General features: G+C 45.9%; 1 protein-coding gene across 2 annotated transcripts in view; it reads right to left on the bottom strand.

Moving 5' to 3' along the window:
• MAPK8IP2 (mitogen-activated protein kinase 8 interacting protein 2) overlaps nt 1–14,325 on the bottom strand; it is a 256,306-nt gene that overhangs the window by 108,476 nt on the left and 133,505 nt on the right. The window lies entirely within an intron of this gene.

Raw genomic sequence — 14,325 nt, 5'->3', positions numbered from 1 at the left:
ATATTATATAAAACTATTTTAAAGGGACATTGTGGTTGGGTGAAAGAACATTGTGGTTGGGTGAATGTGTAAATTAAATCATATCGTTTTAAACCTACAAAACCACTGAAATTCAACAGTTACAGCTATCTGAAGTAACCATAACTCGTGCACACATGGCTGATGTTACAACATTATGGGTGTCGTTTTAAGTTAGGCAGACCGACTGACTTTGTCAAAGGTTCTGAAAAAACACCAAAATATAAAAAGTGGGCCTATAAGCTTTATCAAGGGATGAACATATTAACATATATAAAGCACACCTATTGTCTTTGCCACAAAATCACAAATAATTATAATCAAATGTATATCATATACATTTTCACAATGCAATATTTCATATATGTGATTGTCATTCAATTTTGTTTTAAAAAGCCTTATTAAAAAAAACATAAGCATCTCTTTGAATCTTTCTTTTAACATTTTTCAGGCCACAAAGTGCAACCATAAAACCCACCACAAGGGGGCCCTGCACCCCAGCTGAAAGGCATGCTGCTCCAACTAGGCGTACTTTGAAAAAATATGGTAAGCTCTCCTGGAGTCGTGGATTTGATTACCCAGGAAACTTACTATTTTTTTTTGTTTAACGTTGCTGGGGGCAGCTGCCCCCACAACATTAGAAAATGTGTGGTCTTGCTCCTGCCCCATCTTGGGGCACCACTACGATCCAAAAATGTAGACAAAACGCCCTTGCAGGGAATTAGTTGAAGCTCCTTGTCTGGTGCAGTGAATAATAAATGAGTGCACCCATCTCTTTTTATCGACCCCCGCTTGATGTATCACTTTGAAACTTTCCAGGAAGGATTAGCACAGTACCATCCATGCCGAGCTAGACAGTGACAAAGCCTTTTGCCATCTTTACAGCCAAGTCTTTAAGCATAGGATTAGCAGTTGCCGTCTATGCCAACCTGAAAACACAAGCCTTTTACCAATCCAGGCACAGTATTAAAGCTTTGAATTGGTAAAGTTCCATCCAAGCCAACCTGTAATAAATTAAAACTACCCCTGAAACATGATTGCTTCAGTTAGAGCTCATAAGAGAGGTATAGTTTTGTCCAGACACAAGGGAGTACCCAGTATAAGTCAACACTGTACCTTTTTAGGCCTCGAGGGCAGCATAAATAATGCAAAGTAAGAAGCAGGGAACTCTGGGTAGTTCCCAAGTTTCGTTGGAGAGCAGCTCCTTTTTTTGTAAAACCTTTCTTTATAGAATTTTCAGTACGTTATCAGCATGGTCTATATATTTATATTCAAATGTATATACTCAACATGTCAATAACATATTTTCGAGGTACACCGATACGGAGTTAAGAATAATAACTCCTTACTTACTAATCCATACTTACTGTCACAATAGTGTAATCGATATTCTGGCTACAGTCAATATTTTCAACATGATATTCTGCCATACAACCATTCTGGAAGGGAGATGCGTGATTGGGGATATGTGGTTTGTACAGTATACACAGATGAATAATCTAAGGTTTCTCTCAAAAAGGTGGGCATAAGTGGATGCTCTTCTAAGCTTATACTTGCAATTCTTTAGTTGTTTCAAGGGCAACTTTCCCTGACCGCGCTCAAGGTGACAGTATTTGGATAAACAGATGCATAAATATGGATTCAAGATTTTAAATGGAGATATAGCTGGTGAAGCCAGTTCTATTTATTTCTCTCAAACGAATGGTTAACGACCCACACAGATGTCACAGATTCCAGCTATGCAGTTATTATTACACTTTTCCTAATTGAACAAGCAAATGGAATCATTTCACTAACTGTTTATCCCATCAAATCATGGTATGGCTGAAATGAATGGAACAACTGACTCACCAGCGGTCAGGCAGGTGACTATAATTTCTGCTATACTAGCTAATCATCTAGATTGATTCTACTTCTTCTTTATCGATCTCTGTTTCCTTTCCCGCCCATAAGGCGTCACAGGTTCTCATCAATTCATCAAACCAATTAATCTTCTGATTATGACCACACAGTTCTTTGTACCACAAAAGTTGAAACGCATCGACAGAAACTGACAGATTTTTCCACTAACTTATACTGTTTGTTTCAGATTTGAGTGTCCCGAGTTCCAGCTTCACCACTTGTACATATGATTTGTAATATTTTGTAAACCTTGATTCCTTTTTGTATTGCACATCAACTGCACTGGGGCCTGTGCCTCTTTAAGTTTTGCGCAATGGAATAGAGTGTCTATTTGTAGTCGGAATATGAGAAATTGTTCAACTTCTTTATCATTCACCACGGAGTAGTTTCGGTTCTATCCACTTTCTCGTCATTGGCAGGGGGGAAATGGAAAATGCAATTACAGCATCTCCAAGTCAGTTGCCCACTGTTTTGTAAAAAAGTATGATGAAATTGTTTGTATGATACTAATTGGAATAGTAGTACGCGGTACACCTTAGCAGGGGGGATATATTGCACATGTGGATAGGGGTTACATTCTGGGTTAGGTGTGCACATTAAATTTGTGATTGGGCTTAATATGGAAGATGAAACATCATACTGGTGAATGAGTATTATGAAACTGGTGAATGAGATTTAAATAAAAGTAAAAAGTCAACTGAGTATGATAGATCTGGTTAAAATCAAAATCAGATTAGTGCATGACGTTCAGGAGGAATTTGACTTTCATTGTGTATAAGTACATTGCACTGCAAAGTGAGGTTCGTTGTGTCATGTGTGGCCTGATCTTCATGGTAGGGGGTGGTACTGATGGGTGGGTTGCACTTTTGGTGGGGTGGATTCTAAAAGGTTGCCTAAAATCTTCGTAGAAAGCAAACAGAAGTAAACCTCTTCCTCAGATATGAGTAACACGTGTTCATAGGCTTGAGATTTTCATTAGATACTGTGAGGTTAAGTTCTTGAGATTTAGCACAGCACTGGTAGAGGGGGCGGTACAATATTCAAAAGAGGTCTGAGTACCGCTGGATGATGATGGATGGGATTACAGTGCCCGAGGTGAGCTTGGCACTCATGGGTGAGGTGATGATGAATATGAGATGGGGCATAGTGCTGCTAAAGGATTATCAAGAGATTGGGTATGATATTGGTTGATGGGATTTTTATGTTTATGTGAGTTTGGTATGGTGCTAGCAGATGGGATTCTGATGTTCATGAGATCTATAGTACTGCTGAATAGAGTTTTAATGTTAAGAAGATGGAGACAGGGTGCTAGTAAATAGGATTAAAATGTTTACTATATGTGTTGTGTATAATGAATGGGATTAGTTAATGCTGTTTTGGGAATGGAATGCTAGACGTTGGGGGTTCTATGCAGATGCATTTGGTGTTTAGACATGATATAATTAGGTGATTGTCTTACTCCGCTCGAGGGGCCCTTGGACAGACGGGGATTACTGGGCCTCAACCGAGGTGGCTGAGGTTTTTGGAAAGTGGTGTTGTGGGATCCGTCCTACTGCAGCTCGGTATATTGGGATAAGTGTAACCATTTATGTATTTGACTTGGTACTAAGGACACGGAGTCACAGGGTTCTCAGAGAGGTAGTAAGGAGGGGGGGGCAAGAGCTCAGAACTCAACAATCAAGCAGCAGACACAACAAATCAAAGACTAACACAGTGCTTGACGTTTAGAAAATGAAGTACTTCAACAGAACTAAAGGCTGCACAATTACATTTATGTTAAGCAAATGGAAGGTTGTAATCCATGACTGCATTTTATAGAAGGCACCACACCCTGCCGCTCTATTATGCTCCCCCTACTCTGGTAACCCTAGGAACTACAGTTCCCATATCTGATGACCAAGGCATGAACTAGGTAAGATTATTACTGTTATCCCCATGGGGCTTACAGTGCAAAGGCACAAATCTTCCCACCCACCTCTGTAGGAGGGAACATCCCAGTCCCTTTACTCATATAGTGGTCAAGCCTTGCGATGCCAGCATTGCAGTGTTTACAGTTTGGCTAGTGCGGTGGAATAGCCTGCCCTTTCTGTCTTTTCTTTCTTTTTTGCCGCTGTTTAGTGCCAACATCACTGGTTTAAGGCAGCATGGTTGGCCAGGGATTGCAGCATGGAACCTCCACATTGGCAGCCTCCAAGTCTGATCAGGCTAACACCAGTGAGGTACAGTTTTGGCTTCTCAGACTGATCATGCTCACAGAGGGGGAGTTACAGTTGCGGCCTCCCAGGATGATCATGCTCACAGTGGCAATGCGCCATCCTGATCTTCTGGCATCTGCGGCGGTGGCACTAGTTTACAGCCTCCAGTGGTTGACAACCATACTTCGTTTGGTGCAGTCTTTAAGGCAATTATCAGGTAGGCATCGTGCAGAGAGACAAGGGGACCCAATTGCAATATGAGTTACTCCACACTTCACTCTCTGGTACTGGGTGCTTTTTAGGGTGGGCCAAACACTTTAAGCACGATCCCACTTTGTCACATGATCTGACCACCCACTGTACATACCTTGCACCTCTTCACAGTGCGCCGTTTCTGCTGTTCACTCTTCCACTTGCGTCGCCACCTTCACCACAGTCACTTTTTGTAGAGCACCAAGTTTCTTTGGTTGTCATCTATTTGAATATATGCAGTGCTGCTTATAACTGTATAATACCGACCATGAATTTACACTATAAAACAAGATGATTTACTACCTTGTCTGAAAATTTATAGAGTGTTCTCCTTTTTCCCTTGCTAGCAATGCAATGTGCATGCATATGTAACTGACTGTTCATTATTTCCTATTGGGACATTGTTTTTTGATTATATCTTCATTACCCAGTCCTAATTAGGTATATGGGTCACACTCCTGTATCTTGTACTACACAGTGGCAATGCGCCATCCTGATCTTCTGGCATCTGCGGTGGTGGCACCAGTTTACAGCCTCAAGTGGTTGACAACCATGCTTCGTTTGGTGCAGTCTTTAAGGCAATTATCAGGTAGGCATCGTGCAGAGAGACAAGGGGACCCAATTGCAATATGAGTTACACACTTCACTCTCTGGTACTGGCTGCTTTTTAGGGTGGGCCAAACACTTTAAGCATGCGGGGCTTTTCCTCCTTGACACTATCTATTCCTGTAGGGTCAGGCTTACTTGTTTTCTTTTGTTGCAACAGACAGGTAGGCTTCTAGAACACCAGATAGACCCTCCAGCAGAAAATGTTGTCCCCTCACATTTTGGAGACTGGCTGTCAGGCAGATATCTACTCTGGTTACACAGCAGCTCTTTGAGTACTTTGCAAAGCATGCTGGTCAAGAAGAACTTGGAGCTGGAACAAAGTGCAGTTAAAAGTGGTTACCACTTTTATACACATTTTTCAGAAAGACAATGTGAATCCACTGTATCAATCTACAAGCCTGGTTTTGGTTGTTTCTCCTTTCAAGTGTCCTTCTCAGACTGCTCTGGAGACACAGCTTTTGTGTAAAGTGATTCTTCTCGCACCAGCTAGCACTCAGGCAGTCCCATATCAGGAGCACCCACCATATTAATTCAATGAAGTGTGAGCTCACTGCACCTGCCTGTCATCAGCCTTTTTAAGGCTGTAATTGGAGGCAAACAAAAGGTCAGACCAGGCCAACAAACTTCATTATCATGAGCCACAGAGACTGCAGACAACCTCTCAAGCCCTACCACAAACCAAAAGGCAGTGCTCATGAAGAACTAATCAGCAGCCTCTTGCTAACAAAGAGTTCATGGAATTTCTAAATATAGCCTGTCTCATCCTCAATTCAGTGTCTGGATCCATAGGAATGGAGGCAAAACCCACTTCCACTGACTGGAGAGCTGTTCTTGAACTCCATCTTTTGCCATACTAAACGAGGGGCATCACAAATGGATCCCATTGGCTTTAGTACTGAGACTCATACACCCATAGCCACACCACACATGTACTACACACGTACCGTGCATGAACAGGCATTTGACATACACCCAGGATGTCAGAGCAAGATTCTGGGTTTCTCATAACAGCGGGTTTTCAAAAGAGAGGGATGTAGACTACAGTCTAACTGACACAGTAAAAAGGTCTGGCCATACTAAGGATTCACAAAACGTGGCATGCATTTACCCCCCCCCCCCCCCCCCCACCCCCTTATGTGCTACACTGAGGACAGGAACAGTCCACTATGAGGCCACGCTAGCTGCACCCCTCCAGGTCACAGGGCAGTTTCTGGAGCTCGAATTGCCAGGGACATACCCAGGCCTCTGCAGACATGCTAGATAAGCGTGATGCCAGAGCAAAATAAAAGACAAAATACTCAGCAGTCAGGCACTCAATGGGACTTCATTATGTACCACGTAAGGAACATGTCCCCTTTCAACTTTGGTGCTTTTGTCTGATTTAAAATATCCCAGTATGGTAACCTTTTGAGAAAGGCACTGTATTTCGTGTTCAGTTTATTCGAATTGGTTTCTTATATGTATACAGTTTTCAATACCTATTTTTCAGTGGAAAGAAAATCATCTACTGTATTAGACATAGAAAGAATTTAAAGGGAATGGAGTGTATTTATGTGTCCTTGTCAATTGTATTTCTCTTGCTCTCATTATTTTTGTTCCATGCCGTCTATTTCTCCATGTATTTTGTTTGTTTCCTTGGACTGTTCCTAAGCCTCTGTCTTTATTTTATCTTCTCTTTTCAAAATGGTACATTTCTGCCTTCCTCGATGTACAGTTCGAACATCACTTTAATATTTATATCCCTGGATACTTGTCTCAAATCTTTTCATGTCGGTTTTGCATTCCTCCTCTGATGTTAGATATTATTTTCTTTGGTTACTCGGCCCCCAATTTAGGTACTGTGATAGGCTAGCCCTGAAAGTATGTGTGTGTGTCCAGAAATCGGAACCTCTTCAGTGGTGACCAAGTGGCAAATGAGTGACTGGTAAAAATTAAGGGAAAAGATATTTGAATCGCACGTGGCTAGTCAGATTTGACTCTGTGCCGACAGCCCTCATATTTCGATATGAGACTTGGTTCTAATTGAAGGTGAGGGATTCCATTTATGCCTCATATGGCTTTTAACTGATTAAGCATTCGGAAAAGATATTGAAATCTATGTAACAAATGGATTGATTGTGGGCCCATTCTGATAGTTTGTCCTGCATATTAGATGCTGCCCCTTTTTTTCTCAGAAAGAGCCAGTCCAACTTTGCAGGCCTCCACCAGAGTTTTTGGAAAGAGTACTTCCAACTTGTTGAGGAAACTGGGATGGAAGATCACAATTTGATCGGTTCCCATCTTTGTGCAAAAGACACTTTCCTTCAAACTTAAGGTGGATCTAAGTATTCTGTTCTAATAGTCTATGCCAGTGTTCAGTGGCATGGTAGCAGATCTGACCCAGCATCTTTTGGACCCGTGGCAGATCCCTGCTCTGTTGGATAGGCATTCCCCACACCCCTGCTTGAGAAACCTTAAGTATTACTTTTTGCATGCGTACCAGGTGAGATGTTACCCACACTAGCTTTCCCCGTTGGTGAATCGCAGCACTTTCGAGGTCAATCCGGAGAGTGTACCTTTCTAGGATGCGCTGAAGGAGTGTAATGGGGATGATTTCTCCACCATTGGTATTTGTCTGCTCCGAAGCTTCCTGGTCAGCAGGCGGTTACTACCCTTGAAATCCTGCTTAACCACAATGTAATGAGGCCTGGGACAACACCTTGACCAGCAGGCACCTCTGGTGCCAAAGGTCCTGAGCTTTATGTGGGGCCAGAAGCATTAATGCAGATCACTAGGAATAATCTGTCAATCTGAGTACAAAACTCCACACTTGGTGTGAGCAGAATGCTAGCCCCACACTCTTTTTAGGTGGTGCTCTTAATGCCTGAGATCTGAGACCAAGTAAAATGTACAAAGTCTTTATGTGGAGCGAAAACACCATAGACAAGTGCTTGAGGGACTGCAGAACTCCAGCCTTGCCTAACAGCGAAAGCAGAGAAGTTCGGGCTTGTTCGGGGAGGTTTAGATTTGGACAAGTTGGAGAATTTGTCAAGATGAAGGCCTGGAAGCCTCAGCTGACCCAGACTGTAGATCAAGCTTCAGAGAGGGAGTTCGTGGCAAGGGGCTGCTCTAACTGCAAGTGTGCCCAGAATTGTCGTGCACCAGTAGCTGACATCTTGGACCTGTTAAGGAAAAAGAAGCCAGTGACAGCTTTCTGGCCATAGTCTGACTTCAAGCCATTGCAAGAGAGCACATGCACTGCTCAGTTCCTCAGAGGCATAATCCAGGGCATCTCTGTGTATTAAAGGGATAGTTTTGCAGAGAAGGAGGCAGCAACCATACCAGTGGTGAATAGCAGCATCCTAGGACGGGGACTGTAAAGAGGAGTGGTCCAGCAACATATCACTTTTGACAAGCAGATTCCTCCATAGCCGCCTTGAGGTAAAGGCCGGCGAGTAGGTTTTCGAAAAGGAGTGTTCTAGTTTTTATTTTGATTATTGCAATTAATTTTCCTCCCTCTGCAACCCCCTTTAAAATTAAGGTTTGTGGGTGGCCACTCAGTCAGAATGATGGGCCTGTTGTGGTTTATTTCCATGTATGCCGTCTTTATATCAGGCCACGTGGATCCTCGGTGTATGGTTAGGAGATCAGGTGCATTGCAGGCTCGTCTACCTCATGGAGTCTGAAGGTTTTAGTATGACTCTTTGCGGAGCAGTGATGCTGCCTATTTAGCACCAAGGAGTTACTTTTTGCTAAAGATGTGATATCCTGCTCTACTAATGTGGATGCGTCAATAATTTGGTAGAGTATAGTAAGTTACTCTCAGTTAGCTTCACAACATACATGCTGCCACAACCTAAAAGCGTGTTCAATTGGAAAGTAAGCAATCTCCTAGGTCAACATTGTAGGCAAACGTGTAATATGTCTATTTTTCAGTTTATATGACTCAATGTAATCCCCTGTGTAAATAACATTTAATTTCAAGTATACGAGTATGCTGTATTTGTTAGTTAGTGAGTACTCTTGAGTCCAGTGGTACCTGTCGTCCCCGTGTGAATGAAACCAAGAAGGTGAGCTTGTGAGGAGTCGCTGTGATGCCTCAAAGGAGAGCCTCGCCTCTCCTTTGTCCCTGCTCAGAGTTTTTCGATCCGCGGTCTTGGAGATGGCGGGTGTGCAGGTGAGTCTGTCTCCTTGGGTGACCCCCCAGGTAGAGCACCCAAATAGAAAGAAGCTGAAATCGATCCCGGTGCAGAGTGGCGGCGAAGCGGACACTTGGATGCCTGGTGAGACATCTGTAGCATTTCCTAATACCTGCTCTTTCGCTTGGGCGAATCTGCTTAAGTATTTATGAGCTGAAATGGAGCATCCAAAGAGCTTCCTGGAGTCCTCATGTAGTGCCCAGAACACGACAACCTCAGTGAATCATGAGCCATTTAGGGACAATCCAGAAAGACTGGGCCTTTCTCTCAAGGGTCTATAAATGTAGATGTTGTCTGTCTACTACTGGGTCCCTAACCATAGTAGGTAGGAGTAAATCTCTTACTGCTAAACTCTAAGAGTGTTTCTCTCACTCCGATACTGAACAATACACAGCATAGGGGTGTGTCCTTACAAAGCCCGAAAACCCAGTCAATAGATGTCCGTCTCTTACTCTCACCCTGAACAAAATAATGTATCTCTGACTCCAACCCCGACTTGTTGTTGAGTATGGCTCTTACTGCGGCCCTAATTCCACAGAGGGATGTTTGTCTTCCTGTGACCGGAAACGCAGTCAATAGTTGCCTTTCTTCAAGTCATGCAGATGGAGACAGATCTCTGTGGCCCAATAAGCGCAGTGTATATGGCCATTTGCCTTGCTGTAACCCTAAACACATGGTTGAGTGATGGAACAATGCAGGTAAAAACATTGCATGCCTTTACAACGCATTTTTTTTACCTCATAGCTTTATTGCATGCATATACATTTACCTCACAAGCCATTACTATGCATTATTAGTCTGACTAAGGTAAGTATTAGTAATGTAAGTTTAAATATATATATATATATATATATATATATATATATATATATATATATATATATATACACACATTAATATTTATATATATAATTTTTGTCTTTTTGGGGGAGACCCCCAAACCCCTTTAATTACCTTAAATGCGTGGTAAAGACCTATATGTGGTAAACACCTTTGTGGTAATAAATGTGTGGTAAAGGAATTGTGAAGTAAAAATCGTGTTGGAAAGACTTTCTCAAACACAATAGATGGGGATATATTTCTTACATGGCTCAAGACAAAGTAAGAGAACGAGGTCTGGTTTGCGTCAGTATGACCTCTACAGACCGGGGTTGGTCCTGAAAGTGGCAAGTAAGTGTGAATATGACCACTATAGAAAGACACATGTGCAGGGATGAGTGCAAATACAGTACTAGGGAAATGTGTAGCACTGAGTACATGTGTATCACCAAGCACATTGACATGGAGTGCACGTGTACCCATATCACTGAATCCATGAACAGCACAGATTGCCTTGCACAGCATTGACTACATATATTGCATTGAATGCTGCCGCAACTCACCGAGTGCATGCACAGCTAAGTGTACACGTGTAGCGCCAGTTGCATTCATGTAAGTAATTGTAATTTTATTTATATAGCGCTTTTTACCCTTGAGGTGTTGGAGCGCTTTACGGTAAGTAGCATGCTACTCCAAAACCCAAGGGTAGTGGTTAATGCGGTGGTTAATGTGATTAGTGGTGTGCTCTCAAGAAACATTTGCAGGCATCTACTCCAGTTACTTTGTGATAGATTATATTAATGCCAGTTAGGTGTGATGATTAGGCTATGTCGTTTCAGGTGAATGGTTGGTGAGCTAGATACGCTGGAGGAGTTCAGGTAATGTTAGGTTACAGGGATGGGGTTTTAAAAGAGGAAGTATCAGCCAACTGCAGAATTACAATAAGAAGGATTAAGGCAAACCGGCATGAGACTGAGAAGAGGCTATACACAGAAATAGAAGGCATGCCGAGGATGGAGAGTAAGAAGTGGGTCACTCCGGAAAAAGAAAGAATAATAAAGCAGAAGTAAGTCAAGGTCACTTTTTCATGCAGGGTTTTAGGAGTATAGTGAGAGAAGGCTTTCTGAAATACCAAGCAATCAGAGGATGTAATCTGCAGAAAGAAACAGAATTATACATTGTGCTCCATATCTGTGGCAGACAGTTTAATCATGTGATTCTGGGTGTACATATCATTTAAACATTAAGAGCCTGCCTGTTGTGGGGGCGTGGCTTAGCAACCGATGGCAGCGGTTGCATAGGAGCCGAGCTCCGCCACTGAAACCCTGAATTATCCTGTATTATTGAGGCTCTGCATCCCCTGGCCCCACCAAGTGAGAAGGGAACGAGGCGCGCTCGGCTGGGAGCTATCGGAGGAACGGAGCGGCGCCGACATCGGAACTTTGTTTGCCGTGACTTCGCGGCCGGTGCTGAGGGTGGAAAGGCGAGGACAAGATGGCGGCTTGGTTCCGTTGATAGCTGGAGGAGCTGCTCCCCCGAAGACCGCAGCCGCATGAGGAGGGCAGCGAGACGAACGGGACCGGCACTGAGGGCAGCAGGGTGCCTTGCATGCTGCTGAGGTGGGGAGCGAAGAAGAGCGGAGGAGACCCTGGCTGTCGCTTAGGCGGCCCTTCGCTGATGGGGCTGCCAGGAGGCGGCGGGTGCGACAGGGCCGAGGCTACTCCGAGGCTCAGGTGATGAGCCTCAGGATATTGTGGAGCGGAGAGCGCCCATCTGTGGCTGGGTGGAGAGCGGAATAGCGGGAACTACGGGGCAGCCCGCAGCTTCCCTGACGAGTACTGCACAACATGGAGCGGGCTCAAGATGGCGGCTGGGCGCTGGAGCAGACGGCTGGAGAAGCAGTGCCAGCCGATTGGTAGGAAGGAGCGGCTGCAGATGACGAGACAGAGACTGGCGGCGGCTGAGAGAGCTAGACTCAAGCGAGGAAACGGGAGCATGGTGTAGATTGTGGTGGTGACGTCCCACGCTGGAAGGAGACAGGGTGCAGAGGACTGAGCTGGAGGGCCGGGACTCCCGCGGAGACCAAGCAGTGAGAGCCTGACAGCACACAGGTGCATGGAGTGTGGGGGTCCTGGACCCGCGAGCTGCGTAGGTGGGCGCGGGGTCCCGGGGCTGGCGCGCCCTGCGAGCCGGGGTGCGGGAGGGCGGGGATGCTGGCGGAGATCGGGAGAGACCACTGCCTGGGAACGTAGCCATAACGAAGGCCACGAAGCTGACTCCTGCCAGGCGGTGCATTACAGTAAACTACAGTCAGCACCTGAGAGCAGGGGGACCGCGGGCGCACCTGGACTGGGCCACGACTGGTTGCGCTGTTACCCATGGGAAGGGGGGTCTCTTGGAACACTTAGCAAGCGCCTGCCCATGCTTACGAACTGTGCTGGTTGGCGCCTTAAGCTGAAGGGAGGTGGTCCAGGACTGAGTGGACGGTACCGGAGCTGTTCGTGGCCCTCACCAGTGATCTGGGTCTCGAACCTGCCAAGGTGGATAACGTGGTTGGGGCTCTGAGACAGGCTATAGTGAACAGAGCAGACGGCGGAACGGGACGGTCCTAGAGATATATGCTTGGGGTGTCCCTACTACCCCTGACGGTGGATGAGAACCGCCGACCATAGCGGACTGTAGAGGAATCCAAACAGACGGCGACGAGGCGCCACCACGATTGACAATCCCTGGCGTGGGGTGGCGGCAACGCGCTCTTCCCAACTTAGCTTGCAGGGCTATAGCTGGACCTTGCTGAGCTGGGCAGATAGTCATTAACGGCTGCTTCCATGGGGAAACTGAAGGGGAAGAAGGAGGGAACTCAACAGCAATCGGACTGTGAGGCAACTAATCAGGTGGAGCAGACCGCGCCCGCAATGACTTAGGAACTTGCCTTGCAACAGCAGTTTGATAACATTTTAACGTTCATAGCGGACTCTCACACTGCTCTCCTGCAGGACATTGCGCAGGTAGCCACAGGACTGGGGCTCCTGTGGGCAGATCACTCTAAACTAGTGGACAGAGTAAAGACTGTGGAGGGAACGATACAGGTGGTGGAAACGGCACAGTTCGCATTGAAGGCCATGGTGGAGAATGCCTTGGCTCTTATTACGGCATTAGAAAAGAGGGCGTAGGAGGCTGAAAGCAGAAATAGGCGGAATAACATACGCATCGTAGGCCTTCCAGAAAAAGCGGAGGGGACAGACATGGTGCAGTACCTTGAGAGCTGGTTGAGAGCGAAAGTGGCCCCGGAGGGACTGTCTTCCTTCTATACCGAAGAGCGGGCCCATCGAGTGCCAGCCAGAACCCCACGACCGGGGAACCCTCCAAGACCGGTGGTAGCCCGACTGCTGCACTTCCGAGATAGGTATCTGCTGCTTCAGAGGGCACGTGCTGATGGCCCTTATCACGTTGGGAACAGTAGGGTCAAACTATTCCTGGACTATACTTTTGAAATTCAGCGGAGACGAGCATCATTCCTGGCAATTAAAAGAGAGCTGAGGGAAGAGGGACTTCAGTACTCCGTGTTCTTCCCGGCCAAACTGCGAATAATTGTTGAAGGCAAGACGTGCTTCCATGAAACCCCAGATGAAGCTTACGCATGGTTGGAATCCTACAGAGCTGGGAAGGATGGACGAGATCCGGGAACTGGAAGCACCTCTGAAGCGTTGCCACAATGCAGATTGCTACGACCTCGACGCAGGGAGAGGGGCTCGAGGCGGCCATCGGTGTTGCAGACTGAGGTGGAGCGACAAGGAGCGTTGGAAGCGGTGACTGCACTATCGAGGGTGAGGAAGGAGCAATCTCCGGTGGGAACAGACTCGGACAAAGATAAGGAACGCTCGGATACAAAGGTCTCGGAGGTGGACAGTGTACGGATGCCAAAGATTACTCCAGCGACAGCAGATGGGTTGTTGGATGAGTGATCAAACTCAGCAAAGACGCAACACGAACTGTTACAGGAGCCGTTAAGAGTTTTTACTCATGTTGGGGGGCTGGGGGGGGGCTTTTGTTAATACCCATTGAGCTACCAGGTGGTGACTGGGGGGGAAGGGGAACAGCATGAGGTATCCAACTGTTTAGGGTTTTCGGGGCGCGTGGTGAGTGGAGGACGAGCGGCAGGCTACAGGCGCTGAGCCCCCCTCATTGCCCATAAGGCATGCCCTCAGAGATCACTGGTGGGCTTAGTTGTGTGGTGTTTGTTGTAATGGTTTGGACGGGGACTAGCTGTTCGGTTCTAGGTCCTGTTCTTGGGGGGAGGGGGCATGGTTGGGATGCTGGGATGGGATCAGGGGTGCACCGGTGTGATGGCT

The sequence above is a fragment of the Lissotriton vulgaris genome, chromosome 1_1, assembly GCF_964263255.1.
Source record: "Lissotriton vulgaris chromosome 1_1, aLisVul1.2, whole genome shotgun sequence".
Lineage (NCBI taxonomy): Eukaryota > Metazoa > Chordata > Amphibia > Caudata > Salamandridae > Lissotriton > Lissotriton vulgaris.
This window is presented reverse-complemented; position numbering and strand designations above follow the sequence as displayed.